At 49.8% G+C, this 15,327-nt stretch overlaps 1 protein-coding gene across 2 annotated transcripts in view; it reads left to right on the forward strand.

Moving 5' to 3' along the window:
* Positions 1 to 410: 410 nt before the first annotated feature.
* The window catches only part of LOC145352294 (bcl-2-modifying factor-like), a 51,843-nt gene continuing 36,926 nt past the window's right edge, over positions 411 to 15,327 (forward strand). Inside the window, exons 1-2 of one of the 2 annotated variants that reach the window (XM_080202045.1) lie at positions 411 to 504; positions 8,137 to 8,257. The gene's annotated coding sequence lies outside the window, so the exon portion shown is untranslated. Of the gene's footprint in view, positions 505 to 4,586; positions 4,628 to 8,136; positions 8,258 to 15,327 lie in introns of those variants that run through there. The other variant, XM_080202046.1, reaches the window with a different exon arrangement.

The following is a 15,327-nucleotide window of genomic DNA, read 5'->3' on the forward strand; positions in this document are numbered from 1 at the left end:
GGACGCCTGCCGCGTTGCCACGGGAGACGGGACAGCCATTCAGCTGGCAACGCCAGTCACCAGGCCGGAGGACGGGGGCGGGGAAGGGGAAACAGCAGGCCTGGCGGTGGGAGGCCGGCACTGCAAGTGAGGGGAGGGCAGGGGAAACAGCACGGCTGGCGGTGTGAGCCCGGTACTGCAAGTGAGGAGAGGCAAGGGGGAAACAGCACGGCCGGTGGTGGGAGGCAGGCGGTGCCAAAGAGGGGGCGGGGAGAGGTGACGGGGAAGGCGATTGGTTGGGGGGTAGGTGATTGACGGCGCCAGAAGCCTGTCAGCGATCGGCTTCGTCGAGTGGACGGGCGCTGGTGGCTGATTGGCGTTGCCGTGGTGATCGGATTGTGACGGATGTTGATTGACAGGTGAGACAGGCGGTAAACAGTGAGACGGCGCGCAAATCGCTCTGATTAATCAGAGCACTGGAAGCAGTGTGCACAAAATCACATAAAACGGCTCAGTTATCTCCGGGTAAGTGCACTCTACAGCAACCTAATCTCCTTCTCCGGCTCCTTTCCTCTATCTCTATCCAACGCAACCGGCCTCGCATCAATCCGCTCCAGCAGCAGCGTAAAAACGAACTTACTCGTCTCTTTGTCCGGATTGTGTCTGCACTAACAAGCTGGCTGTCAAATGCAGCCCAGATTTCTTGATCTGATAGTTTTCTTATCAAAAGACCTTGTGGCAGACAAAAAAAAAGCCACCATAAAACCACGTTGTGTTTGTTTTACTGTTAACTTTTGCTGCTAACTGTTGTAAAAATGAAGCATTTTAAACTCACTTGTTCTCATTTCCGGGACATGTCAGGGCAGCAGATTAGAGGCAAAAAAAGAGACATAAACATTTACTGTTTTGCTGGCAAAGGCTTCTTGTTTTGGGCGCTGGGGGGAGGTTTATTTAGTTTGCAAGGTGGATTCAGTGGCTGTTTGTGTTGACTTGGTGTTTAATTGTTCTGCCTTCGATCGGGATGGTTTCGCCAGGGTTGACAAAAGTAGGAAATGCAAACTTTCAGCTTGGTGTTGCCCGCTCCTGGAGCCCAGGTTGCATCAAACCTAGCCCGGACCCCCGGCTCCGACCAGCCTAAACATTGGAGAGGACCCAGTGGGGTCTGAAACTGACCCAGAGAGGATCCAATGGGGTCTGAAACTGACCCAGAGAGGATCTAAAGGGTCTGAAACGAGGAGGGGGGGGGGGGGGTAGATAAGGGGAGGTGTCCAATGGGTCTGAAAGTTACATGATGGAAACTCAGGGAGTGGAGTGTTCCAGCTACCTGGCGATAGGGAGGGATATGAAATCCCGGCTGTAGGAAGAGGCATTATTATTATTATTATTGTTACCGAAATGTCGGGGGTATGGAAGAAGCAGGGCGGCTTTCTTGGGTGGGAGATGTCTTAGTTCAAGGGTGGGGTGTGTCTCAGTTCTGGGCCGAGGAGGGATTAGTTCTTGGGGGGAGGGGGGCTCCAGTTCTGGGGTTGTGTCTCAGTTCAAGGATGGGGGCGTCTCAGTTCTGGGGTGAGAAGTCAGCTCCGAGGCAGGGGGGGGTCTCAGTTCAAGGATGGAGAGCCTGAGTTCTGGGTTGAGGAGGGGTCAGTTCTAGCGGGGTACAAGTTCTGGGGGTGTGTCTCAGTTCTGGGGGGGGTCTCAGTTCTGGGGTGAGGAGGGGTCAGTTCTGGGGGGTCTCAGATCTTGGGTGAGGAGGAGTCAATTCTGAGGGGGTCTCAGTTCTGGGGTGAGGAGGGGTCAGTTCTGGGGAGGTACAAGTTCTGGGGGTGTGTCTCAGTTCTGGGGAGGTACAAGTTCTGGGGGTGTGTCTCAGTTCTGGGGTGAGGAGGGGTCAGTTCTGGGGGGGTCTAACTCAGTTCTGGGGTGTCTCAGTTCTGGGGGGGTCTCAGTTCAGGAGTGAGGAGGGATCAGTTCTGGGTTGGGGGATCTCAATTTAATTTGGGATGGCGGGGGCGAGTGGTTCTGTGACCTGAGTTTCTCCGAATTATGGGAAGGTCTGAGTAACTTTTCCCGGGAAAATCTTGAGGAGCTGTAGGCGGCGCTGAGAGACAGGTTTTTCTGGATCAAACTCTCTGTATCTCCAGTCTCACTGCCCCTCAAAGCCAGTTCACTGTACACAATATCCACAACCCCCTCTACACGCTCTCTATCGCTCATTCGCTGTATCTGCAATGTTATTATCTGATACTGAACTGGAACTGGGTCTCCCTCTCACATGGTCTCTTTATTTACTATTATAACGCCTGGATATGTTATTGATGGAGATTTAATTGTTGTGCTACACTGTGTCTGGTTTGAATCTACCCCACTGCAGGATGCTCTCTATATCAGTGTAAAAATGTTACACTCTATCTGATGCAATTTCCGGATATTCAATGTATCTTTCACCCAGTGAGCGTGTTACTCTCTGCAGAGTGACTGCCTCTCTTCCCGTTACTCATTTTATTCCGGACCTGCCTCACTCACACTTGGGTCCGCTCTCTAATGTTAATCCTGTTTGTAAATGTGAAGAGGAGAGGTTTATGTGTGTCAATGCCGGAATGTCACGCCTAGCCTATCCTAATCCCCTCTCTCACTCTGATATTTTGTTATTTGGTTCTTACCCCATTCCGCCGCCAACAATTTACAGCAAAGGTTTAGCAGTTTCTCGGCTGGAAGTAGCGGAGAGCCAGGAACCTCTTTATCTCTGTATACTGCCCTTCTCTCTCTCTCTGTATACTGTTCCCTGCCCCCTCTGTATGCCGCTCCCCCCCCCACCTCTGTCTCTCTGTACACCGCTCCCCCCCACCTCTCTCTCTCTCTGTATACCGCTCCCCCCCACCTCTCTCTCTCTCTGTACACCGCTCCCCCCCACCTCTCTCTCTGTATACCGCTCCCCCCCACCTCTCTCTCTCTCTGTACACCGCTCCCCCCCACCTCTCTCTCTGTATACCGCTCCCCCCCCCACCTCTGTCTCTCTGTACACCGCTCCCTCCCCCTCTCTCTCTGTATACCACCCCCCTCTCTCTGTATACGGCTCCCCCCCCACCTCTGTCTCTCTCTGTATACCGCTCCCCCCCCCTCTCTGTATCTCCCCCCCCTCTCTGTATCTCCCCCCCTCTCTCTGTATACCGCTCCCCCCCATCTCTCTCTCTCTGTATACTGCTCCCCCCCATCTCTCTCTCTGTATACCGCTCCCCCCCCCCCTGTCTCTGTATACTGGTCCCTTTCCTCTCTGCAGCCTGCTCTCTCTCTATCCCGCTCTCTCTCTGTACTGCTCTGTCTCTCCCTCTCTGTTTACTGTTCTCTCTGAATTCTGCTCCTTCTCTCTCAATGTATACTTCTCTTCCTGTCTATACTGCTCCCCCCTCTATACTGCTCTGTCTCTCTAAACTGCTCTCCCTATCTATTCTGCCCCCTTCTCTCTGTACTGCTCTCTCTCTCTCTACACTGCTCCCCCCTCTCTCTCAATGTATACTGCTTTCCCTCTCTCTCTGGCCCATGGATTTTTTTTTAATTGGGTCCCTTATTAGCTGCTCCTTTGCCAAGGGGGGCAGAGTGTTGCTGTCGGTTCTGCCTGTGCCAGGATGTAAATCAAGCCATTGCTTCTGAATTTCTCCTGGGAGGCTGCTGGGTCCTAGAGGCCGGCATTGTTTACAACTCCAGCCAGTTAGGAACCAATTCCTAGAAATCATAGAAACCCTACAGTGCAGAAAGAGGCCATTTGGCTCATCGAGTCTGCACCAACCACAATCCCACCCAGGCCCTACCCCCATATTCCTACATATTTACCCCCAATCCCTCTAATTTACACATCTCAGGACATAAGGGGCAATTTTAGCATGGCGAATCCATTTAATGCGCACATCTTTGGATTGTGGGAGGGAAAACAGAGCACCTGGAGAAAACCCACACAGACACGAGGAGAAATGTGCAGACTCCACACAGACAGTGACCCGAGCTGAGAATCGAACCTGGGACCCTGGGGCTGTGAAGCAGCAGTGCTAACCACTGTGCCACCATGCCGCTGCCAGTAATTACTACTGGCTGACACTCCAAAGTTTTTGCAAACGGAACATGTTTCAGTGACACGCATTACTCGAGTTCTGTTTTTTTTTAAACTCTTGGGAGGCATGCCCTACAAATTCAGCATCCCGTTCGATCCCGAGCTCAACTTCTGATTCCATGTTCCCTCCATCTGAACGTCCCCCTACTCCCATGCTCCGCAAGACTCCTATACCTCAGCTCACCTGCTTCTTCTCCAAGCACCTGTAACATCCAGACCTGAGCATTCTGATTTTTTCCTGGCATGTTTCCTGGTGTGTATTGTATAACTTGGATCCATGAAGAGATGAGACTAGTTTGTATCTATGTGGTGACTGATTTTGATTGATTTGATTTATTATTGTCATATGTATTTGTATACAGTGAAAAGTATTGTTTCTTGTGTGCTATACAGACAAAGTGTACCGTTCATAGAGAAGGCAATGAGAGAATACAGAATGTAGTGTTACAGTCATAGGTAGGGTGTAGAAAAAGATCAACTTAATGCAGGGTAGGTCCATTCAAAAGTCCGATGGCAGCAGGGAAGAAGCTGTTCCTGAGTCGGTTGGTATGTGACCTCAGATTTTTGTATCTTTTTCCTGACGGAAGAAGGTGGAAGAGAGAATGTCTGGGGTGCGTGGGGTCCTTGATTACGCTGGCTGCTTTTCTGAGGCAGAGGGAAGTGTAGACAGGGTCAATAGATCGGGGATTGGTTTGCAAAATGGACTGGGCTTCATTCCTTTTGTAGTTTCTTGCAGACTTGGGCAGAACAGGAGCCATACCAAAATTGTGATACAACCAGAATGAATGCTTTGTATGGCACACCTGTAAAAGTTGGTGAGAGTTGTTTTAATGACAGTACTGCGAGATATCTCCTCCATGCTTCAGTTCTGCTTTCCAGCTCTTTCTACTTTCCCTTGGTTTACTTTTCTCTTTGAGTCCATACACAGGCATAACCAATCAAATAGTAAACAGGCTCAAACACAGAACGTCAAACCATTGAACATGTAACTCATGTTTTTACCCCTCTTGCATATTTTAAAAATTCTTTCATGGGATGTGGGTGTTCCCTGCAAACCCAACATTTGTTGCCTACACTTATTGCTCTTAAAATGGCTTACTGAACCATTTCAGAGGGCAGTTAAGAGTCAACCACGTTGCTGTGGGTCTGGAGTCACATAAAATCATAGAACCTTACAGTGCAGAAAGAGACCATTCAGCCCATCGAGTCTACACCGATTACAATCCCACCCATATCCCCATAACCCCATTTACACTAGATTGTCCCCCCGAGACTAAGGGGCAATGTAGCAAGGCCCATTCGCCTAACTCACACATCTTTGGATTGTGGGAGGAAACCAGAGCACCCAGAAGAAACCCATGTAGTCAGGGGGAGAGTGTGCAAACTCCAGACAGACAGCGAACCAAGCCAGGAATTGAAACCAGACCCCTGTCGCTGTAAGGCAACAGTGCTAACCATTGTGCCATCGAGCCACCCCACGTAGGCCAGACCAGTTAAGGACAGCAAATTTCCTTCCCTACAGGATGTTGATGATTCACTGAGATTCACCCGCCGCCACTGACCACACTGACTCTCAGTTGCCCAATGCCTCACATTTAAGTTCTGCATTCTTGTAATTCAAACTCTTTCTAGCCTCACCTATTGCTATCCATGTAACCTCCACCAGCCACTCCCACCTCCAACACTTAGAACCACAGAATCCCTACAGTGCAGAAAGAGGCCATTTGACCCATTGAGTCTGCATCAACTCTCCGAAAGAGTCATAGCCACAGAGTCATAGAGGTTTACAGCATGGAAACAGGCCCTTCAGCCCAATTTGCCCATGCCATCTCACCCAGGCCCATGCTCCCCCCCGCCTTATCCTGCAACCCCATGCATTCACCATAGCTAATCCACCAACCAGCCCATCTTTGGAGAGGTAAACATGGACAATCCACCTAACCCTGTGCCACCTGCATCTGGCATCCACACACACCATCTTCCCCAAACTGGCTGTTGATTGGTGATCAAGAATGACAGCCATTCGCCCCTAGTCAACTGGCCCAAGTTGAGATGAGCTCATCCTGGAGATTCCTACAAACCATTCGATGGGTTTGGAAAGTAGGTGAGAAACTGATGGCTGATGCTTATTCCACAAGGGACAGCACGGTGGCACGGCGGTTACACTGCTGCTTCACAGTGCCAGGGACCAGGGTTCAATTCTCGGGTTGGATCACTGTCTGTGGGGAGTCTGTCTGCACATGCTCCCCATTTCTGCGTGGGTTTCCTCCGGGTGCTCCGGTTTCCTCCCACAATCCGAAAGACATGCTGGTTAGGTGCATTGGCCACGCTAAATTCTCCTTCAGTGTACCCGAACAGGCGACCAGGGGATTTTCACTGTAACTTCACTACAATGTTAATGTAAGTCTACTTGTGATAATTGCCAGGCTGCCTGGATACCAGGCCCCGTTGTGGTTGGAAAGCATCATTTGGTGCTTACTGCTGAGGTTTTGTTATTCAGATGATACGGCAGCTGTAATATAGTCTTCAGAACTTTGAGAAAGGAGATGGGAAGAAATTGTGTTTACAGGAAGGAAAGTCGAGGGACAGGACACTGATTAAAGGCAACTGGTAAAAGATGAAGCAATTTAGTTTTTAATTGTGTGGGGGAGTTTGTTACTGCCTGAAAGGATGATGGAGGCCAATTCTGTCTTAATTTTCAAAGGGGAATTAGATGGTGAAATGAAATGTTGGGAAGAGCAGAGCTGGATGACTTATTCAGCTCTTTCAAAGAGCTTGCACCGACATGATGGGCCAAGTGGTCTCTTCTGTAAGTGATGATTCTATATGAATGAGTCCGCTTGCAGCATATTGGTGCTTTATGTGTGCTGGGCAAAGCAGCAGCCATTCATTTGAGCTTTTTTTCCTTTATGATATCAGTTTTAAAGGATAGATCTTCGCCTTAGATCTTCGAATTGCATTATATCTTCTCTGTGCAGATCTAGAACAATATCTGCCCGTTATTAGCTATCCAGCAATGATCTTTATCCATGGCCCAGCATGTCATAGCTGGGTGCAGGGGATGAGTGGCTAATCCGTTCGCAGGAGATGGATTGGTTATCTAATTATTATGATTCTGTTCAGTTTTATTAATATATGAGGAGGCGGTGGCCTAGTGATATCGCTGGACTATTAATCCAGAAACTCAGCTCATGTTCTGGGGACCCGGGTTCGAATCCCACCACGGCAGATGGTGGAATTTGAATTCAATAAAACATATCTGGAATTAAGAATCTACTGATGACCGTGAAACCATTGCCGATTGTTAGAGAAACCCATCTGGTTCACTAACGTCCCTTAGGGAAGGAAATCTGCTGTCCTTACCTGGTCTGACCTACATGTGAGTCCAGAGCTACAGCAATGTGGTTGACTCTTAACTGCCCTCAGGCAATTGGGGATGGGCAATAAATGCTGGCCTGCCAGCGATGCCCATGTCCCGTGAATGAATAAATGATAAAAAGTAACATTTATTCTATTTTTAACTCCATATTGGCCCGTTTTCCAAAGCCTCGGGAAACAGCCCATTTAAAGGAGGCAAGAGAGGTTGGATCCATGAGATGAGTGCTTTTACAGCACTGCCCGTGGGCCAGGAGAAGCAGGCATGTTTTACTCTAGGCCCAGCACGTTACCTAGTAAACCCCCCATCCCCACAATTTGTCTGCTTCTCCACCCCTGCCCCAGCATCATCAGACCATCCCCCCCAACCAGCCGAAACACCACCAAATGAATCCCCTGACCATTGTAGGGCGGACTTCAGAGTTTTCTGACCTCTAAAGAGACCCCTCCCCCCATGCTGAGCTGTCCTCACAGTGTCTAAGCTAGGAATGTCTATGTTCCCCCAGCTGACCGTCCATATACCCCATTGCGAAATGGCTGGTTTTTATGAATGTGCCTATAGAATATGTGGTCCAGCTTAATCTTGCCTACACCTTGTGGCCTTGGCCAGACAGATGCATGTGCAAAAATCAGTGAGTAGCTACAGGAAATGTATTCATAGCTTTTTTTTCTCTCCTTAGCCACCAGGTTGGCAGTCCAGCAGGAATCTCCTGGAGTCGCAACGAGTTAAGGATTAATCACCAGGACACGACTCAGAGCAAAACAGGAGAAACATCATTGGACCACTTAAAACAAACAAAGGTGCATTCTTTTTCATTTCCTTTACCGTCCAAATTCATTCAATCGATTTAGCACTGCTACCTCACAGTGCCAGGGACCCGGGTTCAATTCCGGCCCCGGATCACTGTGTGGAGTTTGCACGTTCTCACCGTGTCTGCGTGGGTTTCCTCCGGGTGCTCCAGTTTCCTCCCACAGTCTGAAAGCCATGCAGGTTAGGTTGCTTGACCATGCTGAATTACCTCCTAGTGTCAGGGGGATCAGCAGGGTAAATACGTGGGGTTACGGGGATCGGTGGGATTGTTGTCAGTGCAGGCTCGAAGGGCCCAATGGCCTCCGTCTGCTCTGTAGGGATTCTATGAGGTGGCTCAAGAGACCAACTGCTTTCCAATTGGTGTTGAAAGGGGGATGGGCAACCAATAGTGAAAGCCATTGCGGGAGACCACATATCAAATCCTGGAATATATCCAAGCATGGTTGGGCATCCTTACTTTTCAGGGCCCTTCGGATAACTGTAGAACCCCCATTCCTCAATGCTGCTATTTGTGAATATGTAAGAGACCGGTAATTGAACATGGGGTGTTCTGGTCTGAGTCAGGGTTCCTATGTGGTGGATGGCCCAGTAATGCACCACATTGCCATTGGGGGGGCTCTTGGTGGAGTTCTAAGTAGTTTCCCTTTTGGCCACAGAATGATGTATGGTGAAAATAAAGAAGGGAGCAAGTGGCAGAAGGACAAAGGGACAGAATAGGACACAAAAGATAAACTGTTATGAAAGCCTGTGGCTCTTTTGAATTATACAATTAAATAATCCTTTGAGATGAAAGCTTTATCTTTCAAAGTGTGGCGAACCACAGGGAGATAAGGAATCACACAGTGGGAATATCCCCACACCACACTGGACATCTCTCTGTTGGAGTCTGCAGATGGAGCCTGACCACATCATGCTTATCTGATTGGGAGGGCTTCCCAAAGTTTGACCAAATGGCCAGCAGCAACAACCCCATCCCCTCCCCCACCTCTCCTCAATGTGGAGAGTGAGCAAGTGGGAGAAGCATTATGTTTACTGCTCTTGGCTTGGTCAATAATACAGTGGTAAGCAAGGTTTCTGCTTCTGTTTATTATGCTGAGTGACCTTTTGAGTGACTGTTAATGAGTAAAGTTTATTTATTAGTCACAAGTAAGGCTTACATTAACAGTGTAATGAAGTTACTGTGAAACTCCCCTAGTCGCCATAGTCCAGCGCCTGTTCGGGTCAGTGCACCTAACCAGCACATCTTTCAGAATGTGGGAGGAGACACACACAGACATGGGGAGAGCTCCACAAAGACAGCGACCCAAGCCAGTGACCCTATCAGGAGGAGATAGAGTCATAAAGTCGTAGAATCCTACAGTGCAGAAGGAGGCCATTCAGCCCGTCGAGTCTGCACTGATCACATCCCACCCAGGCCCTATCTCCATAACCCAATGCATTTACCCTAGCTAGTCTCCCTCATGTTAAGGGGCCGTGAGAGGACACCGGGAGGAAACCCACACAAACACGGGGAGAAATTCCACACAGACAGTGACCCAAGCCGGGAATCGAATCTAGATACCTGACGCTGTGAGGCAGCAGCGCTAACCGCTGTGCCACCATGCCGCCCGAAATAATGAGCACCCAATGTGAGGCATGAACCCATGACCCTGAGATTAAGAGTCTAATGCTCTGCTGACTGAGCTAGCAGACGATATAAGACTTGTATTTATTCAGTGCCTTCTGGACATCTCAAATGCAGTGCAGCCAATGAAGCACTTTTCTTTAAGTGTGGTCCCTGCTGCAATGGTGGAAATGCAGTAGCCAATTTGAGCACAGCAAGCTCCCACAGATAGCAGTGTGTCAATGATCAGATAATCTGTTTCACTGGTGTTAGTTATGAGATATGCATTGGCCAGGACAGTGGGGACAGCTCCCCTAGATTACTTTGGAAGATGCTGTGGGTTCTTTTCCATTCACCCGAGAGAGCCCTGGTTTAATATCTTCTCTGAAAGGCCTTATTTCCTCGGTATTGCATTGAGTGTTAGTCTAGATTTTGTTCTAGTGGGACTTGACCCCACAACATTCCGATTGAGAGGAGAAAATGCTATTAACGGGACCACAGCTGACATTTCTGCGGTGCTGCTATTCAAAATATGCTTTATAGCATCTCAAAGTGCCAGATAATGAGCGAAACTGTGTCTGGCACTGTTGTCTGAGGGAGGAATGTTGTCCAGGACGATTCCATTCGGGCTGTGGGATTACAGAGGAGGCAAACCGGTGTTCGGTCAGACATCTGCTCGGAAGAATGGCACTTACGGTAACTCGACATTCCTTTGTGATTAAATTGGAATGCCAGATTCCAGGACAAGGTTTGAACACATGGACCTCTGACTGTAACTGTGAGCATGCCACCAGCTGAACTGAAGTTGGCACTGGCCCACACCACAAATGCTGACTAAGCACTGTGATTTGTTCTCCATTTCATAGATGTATGCACGCACACCCACACACACACCCACACACACACCCACACCCACACGCACACCCACACGCACACGCACACGCACACGCACACGCACACCCACACGCACACCCACACGCACACCCACACGCACACCCACACGCACACGCACACCCACACACACACCCACACCCACACACCCGCGCACGCGCACACGCACACACACACACCCACACCCACACGCACACGCACACCCACACTCACACCCACACCCACACCCACACCCACACCCACACCCACACGCACACCCACACGCACACCCACACGCACACCCACACACACACCCACACGCACACCCACACGCACACACACACGCACACGCACACACACACCCACACCCACACACCCGCGCACGCGCACGCGCACACACACACACCCGCACACACACACGCACACGCACACGCACACCCACACCCACACCCACACGCACACACACACACACACACACCCACACCCACACCCACACGCACACGCACACACACACACCCGCACACACACACACACACGCACACACACACCCACACCCACACCCACACCCACACGCACACCCACACGCACACGCACACCCACACGCACACGCACATGCACACGCACATGCACACGCACATGCACACGCACCCACACCCACACACACACCCACACACACACACACACCCACACACACACACACACCCACACCCACACACCCACACCCACACCCACACACCCACACACACACACACACCCACACCCACACCCACACACACACACACACCCACACCCACACCCACACACCCACACACCCACACCCACACACACACACACACACCCACACACACACACACACACACCCACACCCACACACACACACACACACACACACCCACACACACACACACACATGTACACGAGCACAAGTTAGGTGACTTGGCCATGATAAATTCTCCCTCGGTGTACCCAAGCAGACGCTGGAGTATGGTGACTAGGGGATTTTCAGAATAACTTTATTGCAGTGTTAATATAAGCCAATTTGTGACTAATGAATAATCTTTGAACTTTACTTTTCCTAGACAGACACCAACACAGAGACAGGCATACACAGACAAACACACACACACACACACACACACACACGTAGAGTTTGCTGGGTCAAAATCATAGAGTCCTTACAGTGCGGAAGGAGACTATTCAGCCCATCGAGTCTGCACTGACTCTCTGTGGGGGTGAGGGAGGAAAGGTCCATTGACCTTGGGTGGAATTCTCCCAGCATGGCCAGAGAATCCCACCCAATGTTTGATAGGGTAGATGGCACTTTGCTTCAGCATCTCATCTCAGAGACAGTGTTTCCAACGGGCAACCCTCCAGTTCCCAGAAAAGCTCATTGACCTGAAATGTTGGCCTGGATTTTACCTCTGCCGGGCCTGGTTTCAGTGGGGTGCACGTAAAATATAACTTTTTTGATTTCATTTATTTTGTCACATGTATCGGTATACAGTGAAAAGTATTGTTTCTTGTGCACTATTCAAAACATACCGTACATAGAGAAGGAAACAAGAGGGTGCAGAATGTAGTGTTATAGTCATAGCTAAGATGTAGAGAAAGATCAACTTAATGTGGGGTAGGTCCATTCAAAAGTCTGACAGCAGCAGGGAAGAAGCTGTTCTTGAGTCGGTTGGTATGCGACCTCAGATTTTTGTGTCTTTTTCCCAATGGAAAAAGGTAGACTCGCTCACCACATTCCCACTCACCCCTGACCTGGTCCCCAGAAAATGGGGAGGATGCCAACATTTAAAAAAATAAGTAACAGGAAAATTAGCTTGTTAGCAACCCAATTAACCTAACCGTAATGTTGCCCACACCATGATAGTGTCGGCTGGGTTGGCAGGGGAGGGAGTGGGCAGGCCAAAGGGGGAGGTTACATCCTTCAGAGAGTGCTCTGCGCATGTCAGGGCAACTCCCCGCAAGGTGATACCGACCTACTTGCACCTGTCCATTCCCCCCCGTCTCCTTCCCACTGCTCCCATGGGTATCCTTCCCACTCTCAAAGCCCAGGATCCATTGTTCTTTTTCCCAAGGCCTGCTTGCAATCTCAACAACGTCCACTACTGACTTGTCATGCTGTTGAGATTGCCAGAGGTGTGGGCCACTGAGGAACGAGAGTCCCTCTTTCTCTCTCTGCTCCTAAAGGCCATTCACATATCTTGACGTTGTGTGGCGGCCATCTTATAAGTTGGTCCATTTGAAACCAACTTTTTTAATGGGGAAAGGGCAAAAGGCATGTGCCCCAGCCCCCCCATCATGTCAGGTTTAGCCCGCCAGCTCTCCCCTTCTCCTCACAGATGTTGATTGACCACTGAGTGTTTCAAAGAATGTGCTTTTGCTTTAGGTTTCCGGCATCTGCAGTATTTTAACTTTTATCTTAGCACCTCTTCAGTGCTGCACTGGGCCTGGGGGGTAGGGCACATGCTGAAGGGGGTGGTGGGTGAGGGGAGGGGTGCTGGGGTGTGGGGGTGGTATCAGCCTTAACCCAACAACCTTCTTTGATCTGATTTATTATTGTCACGTGTATTAGTATACAGTGAAAAGTATTGTTTCTTGCGCGCTATGCAAAGCATATCATTCGTAGAGAAGGAAAGGAGAGAGTGCAGAATGTAGTGTTACAGTCATAGCTAGGGTGTAGAGAAAAGATCAACTTAATATATGGCAGGTCCAGTCAAAAACCTGCTGCCATCAGAGAAGGGGCTGTTGCTGAGTTGGTTGGTATGTGAACTCAGACCTTTGTATATTTTTCCCGACAGAAGAAGGTGGAAGAGAGAATGTCTGGAGTGCGTGGGGTCCTTATTTATACTGGCTGCTTTTCCAAGGCAGTGGGAAGTGCAGACAGAGTCCATGGATAGTAGGCTGGTTTGCGTGATGGATTGGCCTATATTCACAACCCTTTGCAATTTCTTGCGATCTTGGGCAGAGCAGGAGCCCATACCAAGCTGTGATTACAACCAGAAAGAATGCTCTCTATGGTGCATCTGTAAAAGCTGGTGAGAGTCGTAGCTGACGTGCCAAATTTCCTTAGCCTGCTGAGAAAGTAGATGCATTGGTGGGCCTTCTTAACTACAGTGTCGGCATGGGGGGACCAGGACAGGTTGATTCAGGCCAGAGATCCAATCCCCGCCCCCCCCAGCTCTCCCACCCGCTGCCACTCTCTCCTCTGACTCATAGGTGACATTGATTTGGCAGACAAAACACAGGCTATAAACAATGATGAAAGAGCAGTTAAGGTGAAAGAGGTTTTCGCTGAAGGATGGATGTTGTCATTGGAAGTGTTTTTACACCACGTGAGACCAAAGCTATGACAGTAGGAAGAGTGGGTGACCAGCCGTCAGCTATAAGCCCATTTGCTACTGGAATGATGTCAACTTGAGTTGCTTTTCCTTTGGCACATAGATGCTGACACTTGAGTGGTGGCAACACACATGCACTTTGGGAAGGATTGTGGCCCTGTTTTGAATAGTACAAGACTTTTGACAGCTATCTGAACAGACAGGTGAAAACTTGAATACCTCCTGTGAGGGGAGAGTCTGAAAGGCGTGTTGGTTAGGTGTATTGGCCATGCTAAATTCTCCCTCAGTCCTCAGTGTGCCCAAACAGGTGCCGGAGTGTGCCGATTATTTATTTATTTGTGTCACAAATAGGTTTACATTAACGCTGCAATGAAGTTACTGTGAAAATCCCCTAGTCAGCACACTCCGGCACCTGTTCGGGTACACTGAGGGAGAATTTAACATGACCAATGCACCGAACCAGCGCGTCTTTTGGACTGTGGGAGGAAACCCATGCAGACACAGGGAGAATGTGCAGACTCCGCACAGACTGTGATCCAAGCCGGGAATTGAACCCGGGTCCCTGGCGCTGTGAGGCAGCAGTGCTAACCACAGTGCCACTGTGCTGCTCTAAGGGATATTGTTGCAAAGGCACAGCGTGTCCAGGAGCTCGCTGTGAGCAGGGTGAGAGGCTGATCCTGTCAGCCTTCAGTGCTCCTGAGCGCTCCCAGTGGGCACACGTCCAAGCTGGGTGCCGAGTGCGAGGCTGCAGTACCACATCCTGCTGGAGGGGGCCAGTGTGACGCAAGGCTGTGCAGACTCCTGGCTTTGATCTGGGAAGGATAGAGGGATTTTGGGAGCCTTCTGAGAAAGTAGAAGGCATTGTTGTGGCTTTCTTTGTGGGGGGTGGAGAAGGGGGCTAGGACAGGTTGTTGGGGATCCGGACACCTAGAAACCTGAAGGTCTCGACCATTTCCACTTCGTCCCCATTGATGATGCAGACAGGGACATTTCATCCACGGTGTTCCTGAAGTCGATGACTATCTTATAAAGTAAACCCATTCCCAGTGCATCAGAGCTCATCCTAATTCCCCCCCTCTGTCAAGGCATCCTGCACACCCAGTGTTTGCTGTGAAACTTCATTTCGTTGCGTTAATTTGCCTGAAAGAACAACTTGCATCCTTATCACACCTTTCTTGTCCCGGGGCCATCCTAATGCACTTTGCGGCCAAGTAGGCATTTTATTGCAGTGTGTCACTGT

The sequence above is a fragment of the Carcharhinus amblyrhynchos genome, chromosome 14 (assembly GCF_965287045.1).
Source record: "Carcharhinus amblyrhynchos chromosome 14, sCarAmb.v2.hapA, whole genome shotgun sequence".
Lineage (NCBI taxonomy): Eukaryota > Metazoa > Chordata > Chondrichthyes > Carcharhiniformes > Carcharhinidae > Carcharhinus > Carcharhinus amblyrhynchos.